The following is a 15,810-nucleotide window of genomic DNA, read 5'->3' as shown; positions in this document are numbered from 1 at the left end:
CGGTCCCCGGGGCTGCGCGGGGGGGCATGTGCCCCCCCACTATAATACATTCTTTGCCCTGGGGGGTGGCAGTCCCTGGGGCAGTGTGGGGGGATTGGGCCACCCCACACTTTTTTTTTTATAAAGCCGCCGGGATTTGGCACCCCGGGGCCTAATTAACATTAAAGCGTGGGAGCCCGCGGTTAATTTTTGGGGGGGGGATCGGCAGGGTACGCGTACCCTACGCGCATCCCGCGATTAAAAAAAAATGGGGGGCATGGGGGAGTCCTTGTGGGACCCTCTAAGCAGGCCTAGGGCTCAGGGTGTTTGTACCCTGCCCCCTTTTCTTGTTTTCGTGTTTCTTTTTCTGTTTTCCTGTGCCTCGGGCACAAGATGGTTGCCAAGACTTCCTGGTTTGGAGTGTTCACAGCCAATTAGCATAAAGCTCGTGCTTAGGAGGGTACACGTACCATACTTTGTCTATAGATATATCTATGATTTTACTTTTGATTTTCTCAGGAACTCCTTCACGGATTTACACCATTTAACAAAAAGCAAAATCTGCGTACCAAACTCTACCTTTTTGCCAAATTTGGTGTAATTCCGTTCAGCAGTTTGGGCTGTAGCCATGTCTAAAGGTCCCTATGGAAAATTGCATGGGGAAAAATGTTTTGGACCTCACTATTTCTCGGCCCCCGCTTGACGAATCACCCCCAAAGTTATTCCAAATAGAATGTTGCAGATTTCCTATGGAAACTAGGTCCTAACTATTACTACCTACTGGCGACCGCCAGTAGGTAATATATTTCCAACACAATCCTGCAGACGTGGCTCAATCGGAGTGCATATGAGCCGCATTACCACAGTGCTGCAACTCTAATGTTTTTTGCGTGTTTATTTTCAAACGCTGGCAACAAAAATCCCCCAACGCGTTTTGGAGCCTTACGCTCCTTGGTCATGGACTAGGTTTACAAGCTACTACTGATACACCACAAGTGTTCAATGTAACGTGAAACATATAAACAACAGACTCTTTGTTTGTTTACAATGCTAATGATTGAAAAGGTGGATTCTTTTCGCATTCACGATCAAGCTCAATTGTAATACAATGGCATCTAAGCTTTTAGTCAGCTCTACTTCAAGCCACGTTATTACAATTGTCACTGTAAGTTACTTTCAAATATAATATCATCCACATCTGGTTTTCTCAAAATACAAAAAGCATTTCATCAACATTTATCATCGATTAATTTTGCCCCAGTGGGCAATCAGTCCCATTGCAGATTAATCAGTATATTCCAACCTTTCAGAATCATTCCTTTGCCCTAGTGGGCCACTACAGGCAATTTGGACTTAGGATTCTATGCGCAAGTTCTTAAGTCAATTTCAACATCCAATAACATTTTTCAATGATAAAGAAGAAAAAAGAGTAAATAGGAAACAAAAGATTGGCGATTTTTGCCTACTCTTACAATTAGTTGCATCGGAATGATAACCAGGTTTTTATTACCCTCATTAAGCCGCTAAATAAATAATTCTTCCCTAGTGGGCACGTTTAATTCATGCCGATGTCCATGATCAAAACTCTAGTGTTTGGTTAAACACATTCAGACTTTAATGCTTTATGTGCCTCTCCTAGGCCTAACTTAACATCTCGTTCCTCTAACACCAGTTCATTCCTGGGCGAGGTCCAGAAAAAACTGGAACACCAAATTTGTTCACCAGACCATTTCGCTTATGCCTTATTAATGAGGTAAATTAGCTCTTCTGCGTTCCCATAATCCTTCACCTGTAACACAAAAGCAGACAAAGAATATAATTAAAATTAACTTTCTGAAACATCTTACATTAAAGCCAGCCTAAACCTTGATTTAGTCTACTGGGGAGAGGTCAGTGTTGTTTCTTTCTATCTACTGATGTACCATTTGTTTAACCTAAATGTACCTCCAATTCTTCATCCAGGTTTAAGCCCATTGGATGAAGAGTATTATATTTGATCATCAATCTTGATTCCAGTCTCCTAAGTTCCAAAGTCCGATTGCTACCTCTTTCCTGGATCGGAACTTTGTCTAGGACATAAAATTTCATATGATTGCAGTTTTTATTGTGTCTGGCCACGAAGTGGCGGGCAATAGGGCATGATTTATCTTTATTTCCAATGGTTCGCATGTGCTCGAGCACCCATTTCTTTGCTCTGTTGATCGTGCTTCCTGTGTAAAATGTATGACACAGGCATGTAAGGGCTTAGATTACATATGCCATGTTAAAGGCAGATGTTTAGAGATCACATATGGTTTTTGATTGTTTGCCAATTTAATTGTTTTACTGCTCTCGCTGTATTTACATGCTTTACATTGATTACAAGTGTAAAATCCTTGGATAGTGCTTTTCTCCACTACAGGGTTAAAAAGGCAGTGGCTCGGGGGGCGTGGCCAGCACCCAACGATGGCGGCAGCATAGAAGGCGAGCTCCGTAGTTGAAGCGGCCTCCTTAGAAATCCGATCAATAATCCGTTCAACACCCGTCGCCTCCGGAAGGGTACTGAAGCCCAGGACCGGGCGGCACAAGCGGAGATCAGCGAATTCGAAATCCGACGGTGAGAAAGTCAGTTCAAGGAGTGACTAGTCTGGGCCGTTGGTAACTGCTGGAGCCGGGGAATCGCTTGCCGTGAAGGTCGGGCCGGAAGTGCATTGAGTGGGGAGAGGCGCCGCTGGAAGTGCCCGCTCAGAGACGGGACTAGGAAGATAACGGAGACGGAGAAGCGGAACCGGCACCAGTTCGAACCTTCCCGGGTGTAGCGGGCAGGGGACCGCAGGTAACGACTCGGAGAGATCCCGAGGCGCACACAGCTCTCCTGATCAGGCGACCGAGGCGCAGACGCCCAGGCGGGCGCAGGAGCCAAAGACGCCACCCTGAGCGCCTAACACAGTGAGGCCGAGGACTCGGACAGACAGCCAGCGGCACGGACCGCTGTGGCCCCCCGCCGCCCCCGGGAACAAAAAGCCATCACGTGGACAACAGACTCCCCGGTGGGGAGGGGGTTAACACGGGAGCGTCTACCGGACGACAACGGCGCTAACACTGGCACAGTCAACCGGTGCTTGACACACCCCATTCGCCACATGAAACACACTGTCTCCTGAGTGCGGACCCAGTACCACGGAGCCCCCTGTCCCGTCGGGTGAGGTGGGTCACCGTGGAGACACGGTTTGAACGGCAAGACAAGAGTCGCCTGAGTGACCTTGTGAGGGCATCATCGATGTGACTAACGCGACACTAGCACCCAAACAGCTCGTGCCTCCGACGACGCCCGCCACTGGGGGACAGAGAGGTCGGTGCAGACTCTGAATGCATGCAACGGGGGGACTGAGGCTGGGGTGACGCAACGGACCTCAGAACGCGATTAATTTGATATCCACAGCGCACCCCCCCATAATACCAGCAAGCGACGAGGAGCAAAGATCACGCACACCACTGGTTCTACGAAGCAGCAACAACACGACTTCGACCCACACGTCTCCAGGGGATCGACACGGGGGTAACATCCCTTTGAGCCCCGCACCACCGGAGACCTTGCACGAGGGGGGAAAACATACCCTTCCACACCACGTCGAGGGTAAGCACCGAGATGGCTGGCAAAGGCACAAAAGGCAGAGCCACACAAGCCCGGCTGGAAAAATATGCCTATGACAAAGTTCCATCCTCCTCACAAGATCCAAAAACACCACCAGGCAAGACGATGGAGACAGCGGGAACCAAAAAGGCGACCATAGATGATGTAATGAAGGCCCTCGCCCAGGTGCAGGTGACGGTGGGGTCAATATCGACGGAAATCACACTCATAAGAGCGGACTTCCATAAGATGTCAGAGAAAGTGCAGTTGATGGAAGTAGTGACCAAACCGTTAGTGGAGGATGTCGCGGAACTACAAACAAGCATGGAACGGATCACGAAGGAGAACAAGGCCCTACGTGACAAGCTGGATGATCAAGAAGGGCGCTCAAGACGTAACAACATACGTATCATTGGGGTTCCGGAATCGGAGGGCACGAGAGCTATAGACCTGTACGTAGAGGAACTCATCAAGCAACACCTGCGACCGAAAGGACTCTCTACCTTTTTCACAGTAGAAAGAGCACACCAGGTTCCCGGAGGCCGCCCGAAACAGGGAGCTAACCCAAGGCCGGTCATCGCTCGCCTCTTCAACTTCAGAGACAGGGATGCGATCCTACAAGCGGCTAGGAACTCCCCACCAGTCCGAATCCATAACTCTACGTTGGCATTTTTTCCGGACTATACAGCGGAAGTTGCACGGAGGAGGAGAACCTTTTTTGAAGTAAAGAAAGAACTTAGGGCCAGAGAAATTCCCTACTCAATGCTATTCCCAGCTAAGCTCAGGATAGTAGCGGACAATAAAACATGGTTCTTTGACTCTCCAGAGACAGCACAGGAATGGCTGGAGGGGTGGAGATCAGCGACCCGCCCGCGCCGTTCTAACAGGACGACCATGCACAGCAACGATGAATCCCGTCCGAGTTCCCAAGCATCCGGGGGAGAAAAAGACCACCCTCACCTCTGCACGACATTCCAGAAACGGAAGATACGGAAGAATAAGGACTTCTCACAACCACAATTACAGATCACATGCTACGCTGGCCGGGCGTGCCGCCATGGACACTGGACGGAGGGCCCCCGGGACTGAGGAAGGGGGTCGCTGACTGCGGAGGGTCCTTCACCCCAGCGTGCAAGTACTATGTTTGGGAAAGGGTTCAAGCACTCTGCTGAGTTGGGGGGGCGGGCAGTTCTGAGTCCGTTGAGCAGGGGGGCAGGGAGGGGGGGAGTTGGGGGGGAGGTTTTACGTTCTCAGGATGGTTACACTGGTAAAGATTGGAACTACATGGCATATACATATCGCTTAGCAGGTATTAGGCAACACAATCGAGCTAAATCGGAGCACCGCGATAATAAATTCACGAACGGAATCTATGGCAGGACTAACTCAAGATGAGACCGAGAGGGTGGGCACGGGATTGAGGCGACTATCGCAGTTAGGCATTATGTCATGGAACGTACGAGGATTAGGGGACAAAGTCAAGCGGGGGCTAGTACTGCAGAGTATAAGACGCTTTAGTCCAGCCTTGGTCCTATTGCAGGAAACACACCTAACGGGCACAGCTACACGGGCCCTAGACAGGAAAGGTTACCGTATGATTACCCATGCAGAGTTCACTAGGGGGTCCCGGGGCACAGGAATCCTCATGCACCGCTCCTCGGGGTTCATCGTTCAATCCACGAAAACAGACACGCAGGGCCGTTTTGCGGCCGCACATGGTCAATGGGAAGGGAGGCCACTGAATGTAGTCTCGCTCTATATTCCACCGACGCTTCACGCAGTTGCTCTCCCTGATTTAGGAAAATTTCTGTTGGAACTGCCTGAGGGAGATCTAGTCTTGGGAGGGGACTTTAACGCAGTGGCACATAATACACGTGATAGATTCCCGGTGAGAACACACGACCTTGGGCCTTCCCGCCTGCATGGCTTCCTGGAAGCACAAGGAGTGGTGGACCTTTGGAGGCACTTTCATCCGGAGACTCAACAGTATACATATCATTCGGCAGTTCATGACAGCCTGTCACGGATTGACTATTTCCTAACACTAGGACACGGCCTCCTCACTATTACTGACGTACAAATTAGACCTAGGGGAGTTTCAGACCATTCACCATTAACACTGACTGTCTCTAACCCTGAACGGACCAGAACACGCGTTTTCCCGATCTACCCAGGGTACCTTAAAGTACCTCTGATAGCCAAAAAACTGAGGGAGGGTACGAGGTCATACTTTACCGAAAACGAGGGATCAGTGGAGTCTCCCACCACCCTATGGGAGGCCTATAAAACAGTCCTTCGGGGACAAGCTATCTCTATGATAGCGAGTCATAAACGTACACAAAAACAAGAACTTGTAGACCTAGAAAATGAATTGGACAAGGCCAATACTGACCATGAGACTAACCCGACCGCGAACACACAACACACACTACAATTATGCCAACAGCGTCACACTGACCATCTACGCAGCAGGGTGATAGATAGTTTAACGACCACAAAACAAAAGATATACGATGTGGGCGACAAGGCCGGCAAACTCCTTGCCTGGTTAGACAGGAAAAAAGACGGACAAAGGGCCATATTACATCTGAAAGATCGAGCGGGTATATTGCAAACCCACCCTTCTCTAATAGTCGAACTTCTGGCTGACCATTTCCAGACAGTTTACACCCCCGACACCGAGGTTACTCAGGAGATGGCGGAGACATCTCTCGTGGGGATACCCACCCGCACTCTGTCGCAGGCCAACATAGATGAACTAGAAGTGGAATTGACCACTGAGGAGATTCATGTAGCTGTAACAGCCCTGCACTCGGGAAAGGCTTTGGGTCCCAACGGGATACCGATAGAATGGTACAAGACAATGTCAGAAACGCTCTCCACACCCCTACTCAATATGTTTCAGGACAGTCTGGAACGGGGACAACTACCGCCCGACCAACGAGCGGCGACTATAGTGACAATACCAAAACCCGGCAAGCCACCCGAGGATTGCGGTTCATACCGCCCGATTTCCCTATTAAACGCCGAGAATAAAATCTTGGCAAAATTATTGGCCAATCGGCTGATGCCACATCTGGGGCATCTAATACACCCTGACCAGTCAGGATTTATGCCGCATAGAAGCACGGCGATGAACCTAAGGCGGCTGCATGGGGTGATGGCACGGGCGCCGCTGTTAACGGAACCGGCGGCGATCCTCTCGCTGGACGCCAAGATGGCGTTTGATCTGGTAGAATGGCGCTACCTGTTTGCGGTACTGGAACACATGGGCTTTGGCCCGAAATTTATAGCATGGATCAAACTATTATACCAAGACCCGGTGGCGCTAGTGATGGCAAATGGCCGTCTCTCCAGAGAAATATCATTGAAGAGAGGTACGAGACAAGGTTGCCCGCTCTCGCCGTTACTATTTGCCCTGGTCCTAGAACCTCTAGCTACTATCATTAGGACTACCCGGTTGCTAAGAGGAGTGCAATGGGGAGATGGATGGGAAGACAGGGTGTCATTGTATGCGGATGACATGTTAATCTACTTGATGGACTTACCAGTGAGTATACCGGCATTACTGGCGCTGTGCGAGAGGCATGGGACAGCGTCGGGTTATACAATAAACTGGACGAAATCAGTACTCTACATGTTAAGCGGCACACCGCCGGATCTGAGCACAAGCTGTCCATTGCTACTGGAGGAAGTCTCCTTCAGATATCTAGGGATCCATATTGCACGAGAACATGATACTTTCCGGAACCTGAATCTTCGACCGCTGCTCGAAAGATTGAAATCAGACGTGCGACATTGGAGCACCCTCCCCTTGACGTTATTAGGCAGGGCAGCGCTATTCAAGATGATGGCGCTGCCCCGTTTCCTCTATGTCCTGGAAAACACTCCGGCGATAGTCCCAGCACAGTTCTTCAGACAAGTCTCTAATCAACTATCGGGCCTGCTATGGGGGAACAAACCAGCGAGAGTGGCGCATTTAAAATTGATCAGGGACTGGTACAGTGGAGGGATCGCCCTCCCAAACCTGGAACTGTACTACTGGGCATTACAACTTAAGGTAATTAACCGATGGGTACATGGCTCACAAGATGACCCGGCGTTGATGGCGGATAGAAAGCAACTAGGCGCTGCCACCCTTCTGGCCCCACTCTATGACACAGGACTGCTTAGGAAACTGATAGGGCCCACTAGGCACACTGTGACACTGTGGCATAAAGCCCAGACACGACTGAAATGGGAGGGTGTGATCACACGCATGACACCGTTATGGGACTCCAAAGCCTTGGGTAGTCTAAGAAACAGCAAGGGATTTGACCAATGGGACACCATAGGGATTTCAACGGTTGGAGACCTGTGGGCGGGAGGAGGAGTGGTACCATTTGAAACACTCAAGGAACAATACGACATGAGGGTAACTGAAACATACCGCTACATACAGATCCGGCACGCGTTGATGACAGCATTAGAACCTGATACCACGGTCCCAGAATCGGCTCCCCTGGAAGACCGACTATTGACAGACTACATGGAGAGCAAGGCTACTTCTCTCACTTACCGTAAACTAGTAAACAACCTGCCAGACCCTCTACAGAAAATAAAAGACACCTGGGAGGAAGAGCTTGGGGAGTTAGATGAAGATTGTTGGAATGCCGCACTGGCGTCCCCCAGGGAGGCCGGAATATCAGCAAGACTTAGACTGGTACAGTTTAAGATACTACACCGAGTCTACTATACACGTACTATGCTTCACAAAATACATAGAGCTGAACATCCGCACTGCCTGCGCCAATGCGGAGCACAAGGCACCCTGTTCCATACTCTTTGGGAGTGCCCTCAAATCATGATATACTGGCGGAGAATAACACGCACTTTGGCTCAAACTCTACAACTAACCATTACACCTGACCCCAGGCTTTGTCTACTCAATATATGGGGCCCAAATGATTTGACGACATATGGGAGGCGATGGGTAGTGATCGGCATGATGTTGGCGAAGCGAGACATAGCGCAAAAGTGGGGGGCAGCGGAAACACCTACCCTGGCCCAATGGTGTAAGAACATGGACATAACTATGGTAACGGAGAGGGCGGTGTATAAACAAAGGTCTAACCCACGCAAATGGAATAAATTATGGCTACCCTGGAATACCTATGGGGGGGATATATGCGCGCCTCTGCCAGAGGAAAAAGACATAGATAGCTCGGGAGAGGATGAAGATGAGGACTAAGGGTTGAAGGGGGGAAGGTAGGGTACAGACAATGGGTAAGCTATAACAATATATGTTCACCGGGCGGGGCTACAGTTCACAAAAGTCATAGAACGTTCAGCCTATACTACTGCTTAGCTCATGAACAATGTAATGATGATTGCAAGAACTGATGCCAAATATTCAATCAGTGGCGTTTTTAGTTACTAGTTATAAAAACAGAAAATGTAAGTTGCAATAATGGTTGATTATGGCTGAATGTTGAAGCCACACTAATAAATGTCAATACATATCACAATGAATATTACAATGCAACAATAAAAAAATATATAAAAAAAAAAAAAAAAAGGCAGTGGCTCAACATGCCCTTTAGAGATCTTGCTTTCGGAATATTATAACTGGGCTATTCCCCACAGGTGTGGCTAGATCAGGGTCCATCTTAAGGACTTGCTAATACTTTTTCAAACGTTTTTTAATTTCCCATGTATGATTATGATATTGTGATTAATCTAATTCTTTTTTCTTTGCTCATTTCTGATTTCCTAGGGATCAGTAACTCATTCCGGGTACATTTTTCAACCTTTTTGATGGCATTCTGAACTGTTTTGCTACTATATCCTCTCTCGGAGAATCTTTGTGTCATGACTGCCTTCTCTTTTTCAAACCCTTCCTCAGTACTGCAATTCCATCTGGCTCTTAGTAATTCACCAAACGAAATGCTTTGAATAAGGTTCGTCAGATGGCAACTATCAGCATGCAACAGACCATTACCTGCCATTTCTTTTCTGTATGAATGACTAATTAATTTGTCTTCATTTACCTCCAATTTTAAATCCAGAAATACAATAGTCTTTACATGTATTTGTCTGCTGAACGACAAGTTTAGGGATTATCATTCAACATATTGAGGAATTCCCTGGGTTGTTCGTTGGTGCCTTTTCCTATACAAAAACTATCATTAATGTGCTGCACTCAGAGGACGACATTGTTCTAAAAAATCCTGATGTTACCGACACCTTGCTTCTCCCACCAGCCTAGGTACAACCCGGCAAAGCTGGGGGCAAAGCAAGTTCCCATCGCCGTTCCCTGGGTCTGCCTGTACATTTCATTATTGAACAGAAAAAAGTTGTTTGTTAGACAAATGTGAATCATTTCAATGAGCATTTCTTTATGTAAAAGGTAGGATAATGATCTTCCCTTAAGGAATTATCTACAAGCCTCTATTCCCAAATCATGCGGGATACAAGTATACAGGCTATTGACGTCTAAGCTCATTAGTAAATACTCCCTACTCCATGTGATGTTGTTTATAAGTCTTAAAAAATCCCCTGTATCTCTCACATATGAGGGTAGAGCATGTACAAAAGGGTTGAAAAAAATAATCAACATACTTTGATGTATTCTCTAACATGCTCCCCCTTGATGACACGATGGGTCTCCCTGGTGGATTGGGAAAATATTTATTCAGTTTGGGTAATAGGTACAGGGCTGGCATTTTAGGAAATTTACAGTACAAGAACTGATACTATTCCCATTCGAAAATTCCTTGCTTCCGCCAAATAATGAGTTTCTTCCCATACTCATGGTTTGCAGTATTTATTGCTTATTCTTGACAATTTTTCATATCTTTCTGGGTCATTTAACTGTTTGTTTCCATCAATCAAATACAACTACAATGGCCATACCACAACATTTCTGCCCTTGTCTGATTTTTTTATCACAATATTTTTGTTACTTTCCAATTCCTTAATTGCATCAAGATGAACCTTTTATAAATTATTCCTAGAAAATGATGTTTTCAAATTGATTTGTGGCTACCCCGCTCACAAATATCTATTTTTTGAGGAGGTGAGCAACCCAATAAACCCTTGCGGGCTTGGGCAATTGATATTAGTGAAATAAAGGCCCAGCAAGGGAATTCATTCAACATTCACAGTGTCAGCACAAAGGGACTCAACTTAAATAGAGTACCCAATTACCATTGGTTAGAGGCTGAGTATAATTCGGTTCAAAGACAAATCAACAATGTTACCACACTAACATGATGATGAAAAGAAATACAAAACCAGGTGATTTATTTCAAAGGGTTATTATTTTCTTTGAAGGAATTCAGTTTGAAAAGTAAAAACAGGGTACAAAACGATGCATTTGAGACAAAGAAGGAGAAATTCGGTTGCTCCAAACTAAAGTCACAAAAAGAGTCTAAACTGCTAATCAATAATACTACATTGATTACACTTCAGTCTAAGGAAATCAACTATGACTGATGAGTAGTAAGCAGAATTAGGCTTAGCCTAATTCTGCTTACTACTCATCAGTCATCGTTGATGACTGAAGTGTAATCAATGTAGTATTATTGATTAGCAGTTTAGACTCTTTTTGTGACTTTAGTTTGAGCAACCGAATTTCTCCTTCTTTGTCTCAAATGCATCGTTTTGTACCCTGTTTTTACTTTTCGAACTGAATTCCTTCAAAGAAAATAATAACCCTTTGAAATAAATCACCTGGTTTTGTATTTCTTTTCATCATCATGTTAGTGTGGTAACATTGTTGATTTGTCTTTGAACCGAATTATACTCAGCCACTAACCAATGGTAATTGGGTACTCTATTTAAGTTGAGTCCCTTTGTGCTGACACTGTGAATGTTGAATGAATTCCCTTGCTGGCCCGTTATTTCACTAACACAAATATCTATAGCGTCATTCATGATTGGTGGCATGAACACCGACTTCGGTTTAAAGCAGCTTGAACAGCTCATACTTACGTCAATGTCATCATTGATAAAATTTAAGAACAGGTCATCGATAACATTTACATCCCCTTCCAACTCATGCATAGTATGCAGTATTTCAACATCATTAATAGTCAGAGTTGTAGGCTAATTTTGACAAACTATACTTCTTTGTGCATTACGTGAAGCATACCATTTCTTAACCTTTAGTTTCCTCGTAAAATGAAAAATATCTATATGACCTTCTGTGTAATTAAAATTAGACGAAGGGCAAAACAAGAAACCCAGTGCTAGAACTTCTAATTGGTGTTTACTAAGTTCTTGATCAGACAAATTTACCACAGCTTTTTTATCTTTCATTTTCCAGCTTTTTGCCCCCTTGTCAGCACTCCCACTAGGCTTTCTAGTTGATTCTTCTTCTTTGTTCCTTGTTTGTTTCCTCCTCTGCTGCCTCAACCACGACCTCTTCGTGTGGGGGTACCCCTTTTTCCCTGGGTAGTTGTTCTTCCCCTGGCCATCAGGTCGAATTCTTTTAAAATTCAGAATTTTGTCTCCAAAATCCTGGGCATAATAGTCAAACATTGGTGATTATTGGCTATCCACTCCTCAATCATATCAGGAGCACCGTTCACGCCATGCCATAGAAAACAATTGCTCCGGTTTCAGAAAGCAAGAACATTTTACTCTTGCTTGCTAAAAGTGGAGCACTTTGCTTTTTAAACACAGGGAGCTGTTTGTCAGCAGCTCCATGTGTGTAACAAGCAATGCCGGCTCCTGCAGGAGATGGGGAGCCTGTTGGGACCATGGGGACCTTTGGGCTCTCCCTGCGGTCCTATTGATGAGTGGGTGCCCTAGAGGCACCCACTTTAAATGGGCAGGCGCCGGTGATGGGATTCCAGGGGCCTAATATGGCACAGCATGGGTTCTGCGTGGCCCCCCTCCCTTTGCTGTGGTGTGGGGGGTGAGGTCCTCTTGCCTCCTGAGGGCCTCAGGACTAGAGTGGACTTCATCCCCCAAGCAGCAGTGCGCCAGCAGGCATGTTTACAGAATGGTGGGGAAAGAGGCCATGGTCTCCGACCACCTTTCAGTAATCCAGCTGTTTGGGTCTTACTGGATGTAACAAGAAGGCTAGTTGGCCCACAAGGTCCCTCAAAAGCCAAGGGGACTTGCATCCCTCTACTAGTAGTGCGCCAGGAGGTACATTTGCAGAGTGGTAGAGAAAGGGGGTATGCCCTCCTACCAGGTCTTAGCAATCCTGCTCTGTGGGCCTTACTGAAGGTAACAGGATAGGTAGTTGACCCCCAAGGACATGCTTAGAGGCCAACTACCCCTTCTGATTTCTCCAATAAGTCCCACACAGTGGGATTGTTAAGAGGTCTTCGAAGGCCACGTCCCCTTTCTCCACCACGCTGCAAATGCGGCTCGTGGGGCACTACAGGTTGAGGTATGACGTCCAATTTACTGCTGAGGGACCTCCTTTAAGTCCTACACAGTGGGATTTCCGGGAGCTGGTCGGAGGCCCAGCTCCCCTTTCTCCATCACTCTGTAAACATGACTACTAGTTAAAAATACTTAGAAATTCACTGAAAAAAACCATAATGTTACAGGGACGTTATAGTTAGGAATTAGCATGTAAAACACCCTTAAAATTCACTGAAAGAAGGTTTCAGGGACGTTATAGCTAGGGTCATTTTCACTCATATAAAACCAGTGAAATTTAGCAGGTATACAATAACTCTTATGACCTCACATATTACATTACTCATGACATGGTCAGTGACATCACTGATTCTTTTGAAAACAGGGGACCCCTATATATCTAATAAACAAGCTATACATAGGGAAGAAAATGCATTGGGTAAAGGTCTGTAGCTTATTTTCATTATACAGTAACCAGAAAACAACACATAATCTAGATCTCTCTGTAGACAGTAACCACTAGTACAAAAACTAAATATACACTGAAAAATCTGAAAAAATATATTTCATTTTCTTTTTCAATGCATCTTATTATTGTGTTGATTTTTCAAATATTCTTTGTTTTTGTTTTTATTAATAAAAAAGTTCATTCATGTATCATAATCAGTATAACAAAATCACAAAGTAAATTAATTTCATAAATAAATGCGATAGACGTGGAGTTGATGGGGCAATGCGGTAGATGTGGACTACGCGCATTTCGGCATTGCTGCCTTCATCAGGTGCCCGTCTTTTGCAGTACAACTAAACAAAACATATAATATAACATTATAAAGTGGTTACATGAGACATATCTCATACATGAAAGACTAAAACATTTTTTCAAAACTAAAAATAGATATAAATCAATAGAACATATGCCAGATTATTTTCCTATATATACACACAGTATAAATATATATCAAAAAGCCCAAGCAAAACATACACCTAAAATAGATAACAATGTGCAGATTTAAATATTTCAGACAGGAAATCATGAAAACATATACATAGTCAAAATGTACCAAATTATCTCTATACATAATGGTGTGACCGGCAACCAAATTCCTCTATTGAATAGACTTTGCATATATACATGATATTCATGATTCTGGTTTGGTCCAAAAAGTTAAACCATATGTAAACCATTGTAATTGATATAGGCATGCCCTGCATAAAAGTGGAGCAAGATGTGTCATACCTACAACGGGAAACCACTCAAACGATCGAAATCACTTACTTTGATATTTTAAACTGGATATTTATTGCCAGCATAAGATGGAAAAACCTCTATATAAAAGTGAGCATTAAGGGCTAAAAGGTAGAAACAGATGGTATAAATATCGCCTTGTATACCCACAGTAATATATGTAGCATCACAGATATAGAGAATGTATAAGAGATACAAAATCTAACTGCCTCCGAGTGAACATAAGGGGCAATATGATCATTCTTTAGATGGAAAAACATTTTTTCGCTATTGTCAAAATGGTACAATATTAAAGACGGACTCATAGTTATACCATAATCAGGGGATAGCTGGACATACAGATTCTAAATGAACCTTCCAGATGATACAAAAATAGATGCAACATAGACCATTCATATTCAACCATGTTGGTTGGAAAAAGCGCCTCGCTAGTGATCGCTTTTCGCTTTCATTCTTTATATTTGCTTATAAGAAGATGACTACTAACCACAATAGGTACCACCATCAAGGATCTATATATGTGGCTGAAACAACATAGTAAGAATAGACTAACATATTAGAGATGCAACGTTTAGTTTTTAATATATGACCATAGATACATCCATTTAGTAAACCAACTCACTTAGACGCAAGGAAGAATCCAAATGATGGATGTCACACAGTCAATCAGCCGAATGTAGCGATATATGGATGTGGCCACTCTTGTAAAAAAGCAGTATTCAAAATTCTAAAAAAGGGGAAGGAGAATACGATATATACTATGGTTAGCGAATGCTAACAGAAAATTTATAAATAGATAATGTTCTATGTCCATTTGTTACCCATCAAATAACAGACACTTACTAATAGGCGTAGAAGTTAATGGACGATATGTGTCACGACATCTGTAATCTGGGTGTGGAGATTCATAAACAGGGCCACGTTAGGGGCATACACGATCTCCTAAAATAAAAACCATGTGCATTGTATAAAAGTATATTGACAGAAATGTTGGCCGTCTTTATTATCATACGACAAACTATGGGGTCGCATAGCTAAAATAAGTCTTGTACCTTCAATAAATGTTTCTTTCGTTCTTGTGTGCGTCCCGTATCAAAAATCATGTCCTGACGGCATCACAGGCTGCCATGATGCAAACGATCTTTACAAACTGGAATTGTTTAAATATACCGAGATTAACTACCTAGACAGCATGTTGTGGTAGAGGATTGGCGGGCTACGTGGTTAACATCATGCAACGCCATTGGGCAGAATGAAGAAGTTACGTAAATGACGAACCGAATGGCCTGAAATCAACAACGGACTAAAAACACGGTATCCTATGGTTTGAGAGTGAAAGAGTTGCATAAATGACGGACTATGTAATAAATGCCCTGAAAACGGGAGCAAACCAAAAACACAATGTCCTAAGGCTACGGTGCTGTGTGAAATATATGATGCACCAAGGGAAAATGAAATTGGATGCATGATACGGCATATGTATAATACTAGATTATACATAGAATGGCATTCCACAATGGACTGTTCTTGCAGGAAATGAAATTAAATGCATGATATGGCATATATATAGAGCTACATTGTACATAGCAGAGCTTTCCACAATTGACTG

The 15,810-nt window shown here is 44.7% G+C and overlaps 1 long non-coding RNA gene across 2 annotated transcripts; it reads right to left on the bottom strand.

The window, feature by feature from the left end:
• Nucleotides 1-225: 225 nt before the first annotated feature.
• Nucleotides 226-15,429, bottom strand: LOC144761250 (uncharacterized). Of its 2 annotated transcripts, none has more exons than XR_013595645.1 (4): nucleotides 15,254-15,429; nucleotides 15,045-15,143; nucleotides 14,824-14,928; nucleotides 226-1,768 (listed from the first exon to the last, which is right to left on the bottom strand). It is a non-coding gene; the product is annotated as an uncharacterized LOC144761250 (long non-coding RNA). The 2 variants fall into 2 exon arrangements; XR_013595646.1 differs by lacking the exon at nucleotides 226-1,768 and adding an exon at nucleotides 13,465-13,756.
• Between the last annotated feature and the right edge of the window lie 381 nt (nucleotides 15,430-15,810).

Source organism: Lissotriton helveticus, chromosome 6, assembly GCF_964261635.1.
Source record: "Lissotriton helveticus chromosome 6, aLisHel1.1, whole genome shotgun sequence".
Classification (NCBI taxonomy): Eukaryota; Metazoa; Chordata; class Amphibia; order Caudata; family Salamandridae; genus Lissotriton; species Lissotriton helveticus.
This window is presented reverse-complemented; position numbering and strand designations above follow the sequence as displayed.